The following is a 10,269-nucleotide window of genomic DNA, read 5'->3' as shown; positions in this document are numbered from 1 at the left end:
AAAAAAAAAAAAAAAAAGAATGATGGGTTAAAAAATACAAATTTTTAATTCTGTACTCATTATCTAATAAAATTTCAAAAAACCACCAAAACTCACTGCCATCGAGTTAATTCCGACTTAAATGTAATATTAAATACAATATATTTAATGCTATACTAACCCTATCCTAATTGTCCAACAAAGATTAAAAACAACCAAATAAAGTCTTTCAAATAATTTTTGTTACCAAAGAGCTGCACAGTAAGTTCTCACTTCGGCAGCACATATACTAAAAATTGAACAATACAGAGAAGATTAGCATGGCCCCTGCACAAGGATGACACACAAATTTGTGAAGTGTTTCATATTTTAATATTTTGGAAATGGACAGCAATAATGGTGGCACAACATGAAAAATGTCATCAATGTCCCTGAGCTGTAAATGCAGAAGTTGTTATCCCTTCTAATGTCTTGTTGTGTATGTTTTCACCACAATAAAAGGTTAAAAAAAAGAGAGAGAGAAAGAGAGAGAGGCACATTGAATACTCTTCATAGCATTTCATGGTGGTTTGAAGATGGCATTTAAGTTAAATGTTATCTCATATCATTAGTAACACCAGTGTGTGAAGCAAATACAAAGGCTCTTCCCTCAAAGAGAGTCTTCTTCACAGAAGAGCTAAGACAGAGACACAAATAATTAGATTATCATGGGTCAATGATCGGTCTCATAAGAAGTGAAGAATTCAAAAATAGAACAGTTATTCCCAGTTCAGGGAATCTGAGAAGGCCTCATGGAGAAGACGGCATTTTTGCCAGGTCTTGAAGGATGAGGCTGGGACTCACAGATGGAATTATGGGTGTGGGCATCCCAGATGGAGCAGTGAGCACACCAAGGCAGGAAAGCATAAACCTCAAAGTTCAGGAAAAGGGGTGTAGTTCTGTTGGACTATTTATCTTGGAGGAGTTCCACATATACTGCATTTATCTACAGGTACAATCTCCCTATCAACTATGCCAAGTCCTTTCCCTAAATTCAGCATATATATCTCAGTGAAACATTACTCTTCACAGTAAGTTGATTCATATTCAGATTATTAATGTGCATGGTTTTAGAGTTTCTCTATCCGACTCAACAGCACTAAGTTTGGTTTTTTGTTTCCATGTTCCTTTACTCGTTTATGATCTTAGCAGTCCCCAGTGGAATAACTACAGGAGCTCTGGTGACACAGTGGTTGAAACACTAGACTGCTAACCAAAAGACTGGTGATATGAACCCACCAGCCTCTGTGCAGGAGACTGAGGAGGCAGTCTGCTTCCATATTTACAGCCTCGGAAACCCTATGAGGTAATTGTACTCTGTTCTATAAGGTCACTATGAGTCAGAATCAACTCTATGGCAGCAGGTTTTGGTTTGGAATGACTGTAATCAAAAAGATAGATAATAACAAGTGTTGGTGAGGAGTGAAGAAACTGGAACCCTCACACACTGCTAGGGGGAATTTAAAATGGAAGGAACAGTCACTTTGGAAAGCAGTCTGGTAGTTCCAAATTGTTAAACACAGAGTTACTGTATGACCCAGCAATTCCATCTCTAAGTACAAAGCCAAGATAAATGAAAACATATGTCCCTATAAAAACTTAGGCATGAATATGCATAGCAACATTATCCATAATAGCTCAAAGTGGAAGCAATTCAAATGTTCATCAACTGAGAATAGATAAATAAAATGTGGTAAATCCATACAATGGAATTTAATTCAGTCATAAAAAAGAATTGAATACTGACTGATACATGATACAAGGATGAACTTTGAAAACACTATGCTAAATGAAAGAAGGCATATGCAAAAGGCCACATAGTATATGTTTTCATTCATGTGAAATGTCCAGAATTGCAAATCCATAGATACAAAAAGTATATTAGTGGTTGCCTAAGATTGGGTTTTTTTGTTTGTTTTTTTTTTTTTGTTTTTTGAGGACTGGGAAGGTAGGGGTTGAAGGAAAATGTGACTGCTAAGGGATATGAGCTCCTTTTTTGGGGAGATGAGATGTTCTAAAATTAATTTTCATGATGGTTGCACAACTCTGAATACACTAAAAAACATTTAACTGTACATTTTAAATGGGTGCATTATATGGCACGTGAATTTTATACCAATAAAGTTTAAAAAAAATTAGGAAACATAATAAAGATATCAGAAAGAAAAAAACCATAATTAGCATTCTAGGGTTCTTCTAGACTTTTTTTCTAGTGACATATATATATATATATATATATATAAAATAGAAACAGATATACAAATATATTTTAAATAAAATATATATATCCTAATTTGTACTCAGCTTCTTCCTTTGACATCACACTATGACCATTTTCCAAATAAATAAACAAAATATTATTAGCTAAACAGTACACTGTAGTATAGATTCCCATAACAGCTTTAACCATTCCAACACTGAAGGACATCTGGGTCCTTTTCAATTTTCCACAAACATGAGCAACAATGGAATAAACATTCTTGTGTATGGATCTTTGTACAGTTCAATTATTTCCTTAGAATAAATTCCTATAGGTAGAATTGCTTGATGAAAGATTATTCACTGTTTTAATGCTTTTGATAAATAATACAGTATATAACCCTACAGAAAGTTTGTACCAATTTACATTCATACTCCAAACATTCACCAACACTAAGAGCTCTGGAGCGTAGTGCCTAAGGCACTTGACTGCTAACCAGAAGGCTGGCGGTTCAAACCCACCAGCCACTCCTCAGAAGGAAGGTTGGGCAATCTACTTCTGTAGTGATACCGCCCCAGAAACCCAAGGAGGGGTCGTTATGAGTCAGGTCTGACTCGACGGCATATAACAACAACAACAAGTCCTACAATGTGTTAAATTTTGCTAAACTGATGCCAAAAATATCTACTGTTTATTTTGAAATATTTAAATAATTAGTGATATTGAATACATTCTCATATGTTTATGAACATTTTTGTTTTTTTCCTCTTGAAATGCCCTTCGTCCAATTTTCTATTAGAACATCCATCATTTTCTTATTTTGTTAGTGTTCTATTTATATCCAGGATATTAATCCTGAGGATTTCTTAATCTTGTCAATGAAAAGATGAACCTAATCTGCAACATCTAAGGAATATCTTTTTCTCTTTAAACTAAGAACAACAAAAATTTGTTAACAATATTTGTCATCGGTGGACAAGTGCAGACAAGTGATGATGCAATTTCCGAAATGAGCTCCGCTAGAAGTACACGAAGGTTCCCATCAACCTCAAGAAGCTGAGGGTACATGAGGCAGAATAGGTCATATCAACCCTCAATGGTATCATCTCTTAAGGTAGCATGGCGGATGTTTCATACCCTCTCAGCTTTTAAGCAAAATTCAAAATTAGGTGGCCCACCAGGAAGAGTGGTTACAGCATATTTTCCAAAGATGAAATAGAGAAAGGAGCCCCTGGATAGCACAAACGGCTAAGCACTCAAGCTACAGAAAGGTTGGTGGTTCAAATCTACCAAGAGGCACCTAGGAAGAGAGGCTTGGTGATGTAGTTCCAAAAGGTCAGCCACTGAAAACGTCAGGGAGTGTAGTTCTACTCTGGCACAACAGGGTTGTCATGAGTTAGAATCGACTCAATGGCGACTGGTAAGGAAAGCAGACATTGTCCATTCTGTGGGGTGGACCACTCAATCAGGTCTTCCCTTCTTTCTCAGCCTTTATTCCCAGTAGGGAGCAGAGAAATAAAGGTAGAACTAACTGTTTCGCTCCACCCCATTGTACTAAAGCTCTCTCAGGCACTCAAGTTCCCAGGTCCACCAATAATCAATCCCCTAATGTAGTTTATTCTGGATGACCTCTCCCTACATCTTTCTTTTATCCACAGGAAAGGTTGCACTAATCTCTTCACTAGGCAGCAGAAAAGCATCTACCCAGTTTAAAGTGTATTTTCAAAAGAAAAAAGAAACTGGCTGCACATGAGAAGCCATGTGAGTTCTCCCATCCCTTCCCTTCCCATCCCCTCATCTTTCTCAATTTGCCCATGCAAGACAATATCTTCTTTCTCATTGAATCAAAGGGGCCACACAAACGCTGTGAGCTTCCCCTTAACATTACCAGCTTAACCTTGGGGTATCTCTTCACACAGGATAAGCTTTGTCTCAAGTCCAGACCTGAGCACCCAGAGGTCGAATAGCAGTCAAACTGCATGATTAATGCCTAAGCACAATTGGTTCCCACTCTCAGCCTTAGGGCTACAGAGCCCTCTTTCCAAATAAAGACAAAAATGTCACCTAAAATGAATTGGCTTGCCTTAAATACTGCTATCTAACATAAGGAAATTAATGCATGCCAACAGCATCTGCCTCCAAGATCAGGTGAGACTGACAAACTCCCTTTTCCCCCCTCAGTAACTACTGGAAGAAGCTCAAATGAAGTTTCACAGAATCAAGTGAACCTTAATAAGGGAGGGGGAATCTCTTGCAGAAAACAGAGTTGATCTTTAAGCAACAGATCTAACAGGGGGAAACCATCTAAATTCCTCATCAGTCCAGAAAGCCAGGTTTGCAGTGAAGAGGACAGAACTCAGCTGCTGGAACATTTCAAATGTAGTTTAAATTGGAGCCCTCAGACAGCAAAGATCTAAGAGCAACAGAGAAACCACTGATTTTTCCTTGAGTCTTTTCCTAACATCTGTTAGAGACTGGCACTGCCCCATCCCACACCAAAACTGTTCAGTGCCTCATGACAGGCAACGCTTGGTGATGAGAAAATAAAGGCAGCCATGCAAACAAGATGTTTGCCTTGACCCCCCTCCCCCCAGTTTTGCACTATGTTGCAAAAGCCAGCATTCATTTCCCAACATTTGGGATGGGGGAGGTGGAGGGTGGCAGAAAAACTGCCAAAGTAAGTTTGTAGGCCCGGCCCCAACACCAGGGTCGATGGAGAAATCTGCACTATGAATCATAACAAAGCCCCCAAACCAAACTTTTTTGTAACTGGACTATTTCTAAAATGGTCTTTGTTCTCCAATGTATGAGCTATTAATATGCTACAGAGAAGTCCACACTGCAGACTTCCCTGAATATTCAGGAGTGGTGGATCAATGGCTCCCAGAGTGAACCCAAGATGCAATTCACGCCCCAGTGAGTGCTGGAAACCAAAAAGGCAGAGGGTATATCATTTTCTAAGGAACCTTGGTGGCTAAAGAATTAAGCACTTGCCTGCTAATCAAATAGTCAAAGACTCGAACTCACCAGTCACTCTGTGGGAGAAAAAACCTGGCAATCTCCTCTGGTAAAGATTACAGACTTGAAAACTCTATGGGACAGTTCTGCCCTGTCATATAGGGTCATAATGAATCAACCTGATGGCACACAACAACCTCTTTTCCTAAAAAGGCCATCGGCCTATTTTTGAACAGCTCAGCATTTGGCTAATACAATGTGTATATAGTTAAATCATTAAATAAAAGCTGTATTAAAATTTCATAAATCAAACATTGTATTCAGATGTCCATAGGAGATAAATTGGAAATGAAAAGGAAGTCATTTAACTTGTACACATACCACATTGTACTATTTATGCTTTTAAATGTTCATACCACCAAATATTTGCAGCAAATTTTAATGTGTCCCAAGTACTAGGATGGTCTATTGATTGTTCTAAAAAAGAATCTCAGATTACGTAAACCTACCATTACCACATTTATCCTACAGATATTTAGAGGCAGAAGAAGATCATTTTTTGTTTCTTCTGTCTTTAAATTGTAATTTAAAAAATTCCTTTAAATTGTCCCATAGAATTTGTGAGCTTTCAAGATAAATGCTTTTTTCCCTGAGGCTTCCAATAAGATGGTGCATCTGCAAGATTCTCAGCTCTCGTACTTAACTCTAACCCTAACTCACAAATCACCGCCTGAAATATTCCATAGCAGCCTCCTAACTGAAAGGGGGCAGCTCCAAAGAGGAGAAAATTATTCTATCTGTTGCAAAGAACAGAATGAAAAAAATGCATGTATCTGAAGCTATGAGAACAAATGCCAAGTGTGAAACAGCACTTTTATTCTTAAAGATTTGACAAGGAGATGGGCGGGATGTCAGTTCAACTCCTCTACTAGGAGAGAAGAAAATTTGAGATCAGATCACAATTTTGTTTTAAATGCTGGAGCAGACACTTCCTGCCCAGGATTCAGCCTGAGAACATTGCACACTCTCTACTTCAAACAGTTGCAGCCAAATACCTCAGCTATCAAACATTAATGATAAAATGCAAACTGAACTACTAGGGCACTTTGGTGTGGTTTAAGATGGGTGGGGTTGTTTATTTTTAAAATGCTGGCACACAGAGCTGTGAATTTTCAAACCAAACACAATGCATTGGTGAGAAAAAAGTGTATAGGAGTAGAGACTGCCAGTCATATTCCTCATGTCTGGCTGTCTTCTCCCAACGTGATAAACAAAAAACAACTGGCTTGGCCCAAGACATGAGCAGCTTCATGAGGTAAGAACTGTTGACTGGGATTGCTCACCAGCCCAATCCTGACACCAAGTTCCAGATGCGAGAAGATTCTGCCCTCATTTCCTAAAGTTCCTGTCACTCTGGGACACCGGCAGTAGGGAATCCCAGTGGTAGGGCTCTAACACTACAATTCAAGCACTGAAAGATCCAAGGTGATTACTGAGGACAAAATTACAGGAAGACACCAAGAAAATCATCAGACCCTGGGTGTCAGAATGAGGCAGCAGACAGAAGTCAGGACACATTCAGAGAAAGTTAAAATTGGGCAGCGAGGCCAGGAAGCAAGCAGCAGCAAAAAAAAAAAAAAAAAAAAAATGCACCTAGGATCACAAAGTCATGGTGAGGAAGCTGCTTATACTCTTCCTAAAATACCAGGAGTCAGTATGGACTTCTGCACACAACAGCACAAACTTCTGTCAGGCCCAGCGTGCAGTCTGGCAGATCTGTAGCTCATTTTACCTGGTGCGAATCCCAGCTCCAGATTAGTAGCCATATGAACTTGGGTAAGTACAAAGGGTTCTAGGGCCCCATTGGTTCAGTGGCAGAATTCTCACCTTCCAAACAGGAGGCCCAGGTTCAATTACTGGCCAATACACCTCATGCACAGCCACCCCCCATCTGTCAATGGAAGCTTACATGTTGCTATGATGCTGAACAGGTTTCAGCAGAGCTTCCAGACTACCATGGACTAGGAAGGAAGGCCTGACCATTTAATTCCAAAACAACTCCATGCACAACGGAATGAAACACTGCCCAGTCCTGACCCAACCCATAACCAGATCAGGCCGTTGTGATCCATGGAGTTTTCATTAGCTGAGTTCAGGCCCAGCTTGGCATAATCAGGATTGTGAACGTGAGCATCACTCATCTTCTCTCTCCCTCGCTCTACCATAGCTAAAATAGGTGGTAAGTCTGGAATGTATGGGTGCAGCATGAAATACCCTCACTCAGTGTAAGACTAGTATAAACTAGTTCTTGCTCAGAAACAAAGATAAAAACATAAATAATAGTATTTTAGCAGAAAAAAATAAAATAACTTGATGAAATCTAATTTATATTAAACTACCCAGAAAAATCTTTTACCCTGAAAAATCTTTTTCACAAAACAAGGCTTACCTATAGCAATCAGAAGTATGATTATAATGGCCAAAAAAAAAAAGCCTTTCCATGAAAATCAATTCAGGACAAGGTCTATTCTTAATAAACTACAATACTGATTTTTTCCAGTCAGGCTAGCTGAGACAGGCACTGGTTCAAAGGACCAGGTCAGAATCAAATCAGGTGTTTGATGCTGGATGACAACTAGACACACTCAAAGAGATATGGTACCTGCCCCATTTAAGGAATCTACTTGAACCTGCACGTCAGCTGGAATGGGAAGAGGAGTCCCTGGGTGATGTAAACAGTTAATTCTCTACTGAAAATTGAAAAGCTGGAGGTTTGAGTCTACCCAGAGGTGCCTCAGAAGAAAGGCCTAGCCATCTACTTCTTAAAAATTAGCCACTGAAAATCCTATGGAGCAGGTCTACTCTGACACACAAGGGTTGCCATCAGCCAGAGTTGTCTCAATGACAACTGATACTTTAGTCTCTCATAGTCCCTTGGACCATTCCAAGCAGTAGCACTCCTTAAATTGACTTTTTTTTTTTCTGTAACATCTTTGGGTGTGAATTCTTTGCCAGTCTAAAATTTGTGAAAGCAAACCTATTTTTTTTTTTTTTTTTTTACTTTGACTGTTTTATAAAGCAGCATATGTTACAAACATCTAGTGAGGTGGAGCTGGGCAAGTTCAAACTGCCCTGAGTGTTCATACAGAAAGAAACACAGAGACAAGTTATTGACTCATTCATTCATTCATTCAGTAGATTCTTACTAAGCAACAAATTATGTCCAAAGAACTGAATTAAGTGTGTGTGTGTAGGGGAGGGGGATAGGTATCTACAAACACAGCAGAGAAAAAAAATATTGCCTTAAATACTGCTATCTAACATAAGGAAATTATGCATGCCAACAGCATCTGCCTCCAAGATCGGGTGAGACTGACAAACTCCCTTTTCCCCCCTCAGGAACTACTGGAAGAAGCGCAAATGAAGTTTCACATTCAGAAAAAAAACACAGCAGAGAGAAAAAAAAACGAACAACAACAATTAAAAAAAAAAAAACAGTTGTAGAGTCAATTTCAACTAGAGGTGCCCCAGGTATTTCATGAATTGTGTTCCACAGAGTTTTCAATGGCTGTGAGTAGACTGACAGCCCTTTCTTCAGAGGCACCTAGGTGTCAATGTGCTGAGTCATTAGAAGTGACCTAGGCCAATCAGCTGTACTGGTTAATAATGAAACACCTCCAAACCTGTAGGTAAAGGGTTGTTACCCTAAAGCCCCTTGGTACCCCTGCACCCCTGGGATCTCCTTGACTTCCTCGCCATCCAGCAACGAAAAGGTCAGTCCACGACCCAGCAGCCCTAGCACCACAGCCAGAGTCATTCTGACTACTTAGTGCTGCACCAGATTAGTTCTCCTTCTACTGAATCAATCAGAGGACACCCATAGGTATGTTTTAGAGGTGTGGGGTGCTGATGATCTCTTCTTCCAAAATCTCTTGCTTGCTCCCTTTGCAGTTTCTCTCTGTTGGGTTCAGTCTCCTACCACCTTCTGCACCAACACCTGCAGCCCACGATCACACACAAGGCATACACACTGAAACACAAGGTGACCTCAAGCCCCTAGTTGTGAACCATGAAGCCTTGCCCAAGTCCACCTCCCTGGACATTTACGCTTAAGCATCTGCTTTACAGGCAGCCAAAGAAAAAGGAACAGGTTAATTTTCACATATTTCAGACCAGCACAGAATGTACACCCACAGAAGTTCCAGAAAAATAATCAATCTAAGGAGTGGTACTGGTTGGAGTGCTCCAAGGGACTATGAGAGAATAGATCTTCCTACTCAAGCTGACATGCTATATTCTGGGCCTCACTAAATCTTGCATTTGCTTCAGACTGACTTTTTGTTTCCCTAAAGAAATTAAGAGGAAAAGTAAATGTTAGATGAGAAAATATTACTTGGATAGTGTCATAATTTCAAAGTAGGTGTTTTATAAGTCAACAATTTGATTTTTATTAAAAATTTCTGAAAGAATGAATAGTCTGTCTTCCTTAACCACGAACTTCCTCCTGTGCCCTTTTGGTTTCTAACCCCAAATAACTCCTCCCTCCCGAATTAAACTTTGGAACTGTTGAGGTCTTTCTTGGTTTAGTCATTTCTACCACACAAAAGTACTATTTTCTGAGCAATTTACATCTTTCCATAAGAGCAGAAAGAAACTTTCATATCACTGACCTGATTGCTCCTTCTTGATACCAAATAGGCGGTTCATACCCAACCATGTGGGAATGAGCTTTCATTAAGAAATGTTTTGAAAGTTTGCTTCATGGCAAGAATGACAGCATTTGAGATTCAATAATTATGCCAATAATGATCATCTAACTCCTCTCTGCTTTGCTTTATAAGGTTTGTCTTTGTTACTTTATTTTTTTAACTTCTAATTCTATGTTAAAAATACAAACCAAAGAATCAAAATACCCCCCTATAATCCTACTACCCAGAAATAATAACCACATTGATATTTATGTGTATATATTTCATACAATTTTTGGAACAATCACAATTTTTTACACAAAAGGGACTCCTACTATATACACAGCTCAGTAACTTGCTTTTATCACTTAGCAATATATAGCCAAACTCTTTTTTTTTTTTTTT

General features: G+C 39.1%; 1 protein-coding gene and 1 non-coding gene across 2 annotated transcripts in view; one reads left to right on the top strand and one right to left on the bottom strand.

Moving 5' to 3' along the window:
• Positions 1-10,269, bottom strand: part of RASA3 (RAS p21 protein activator 3) — a 201,159-nt gene that overhangs the window by 181,016 nt on the left and 9,874 nt on the right. The window lies entirely within an intron of this gene.
• Positions 245-351, top strand: LOC122150113. The gene has a single exon (XR_006163492.1). It is a non-coding gene; the product is annotated as a U6 spliceosomal RNA (small nuclear RNA).

This window comes from Orycteropus afer, unplaced genomic scaffold, assembly GCF_000298275.1.
Source record: "Orycteropus afer afer isolate SDZICR_OR568_19922 unplaced genomic scaffold, OryAfe1.0 scaffold00089, whole genome shotgun sequence".
NCBI classification, from domain to species: Eukaryota; Metazoa; Chordata; class Mammalia; order Tubulidentata; family Orycteropodidae; genus Orycteropus; species Orycteropus afer.
Note: the sequence above shows the minus strand (reverse complement) of the source record. Positions and strands in the feature narration are given on the sequence as shown.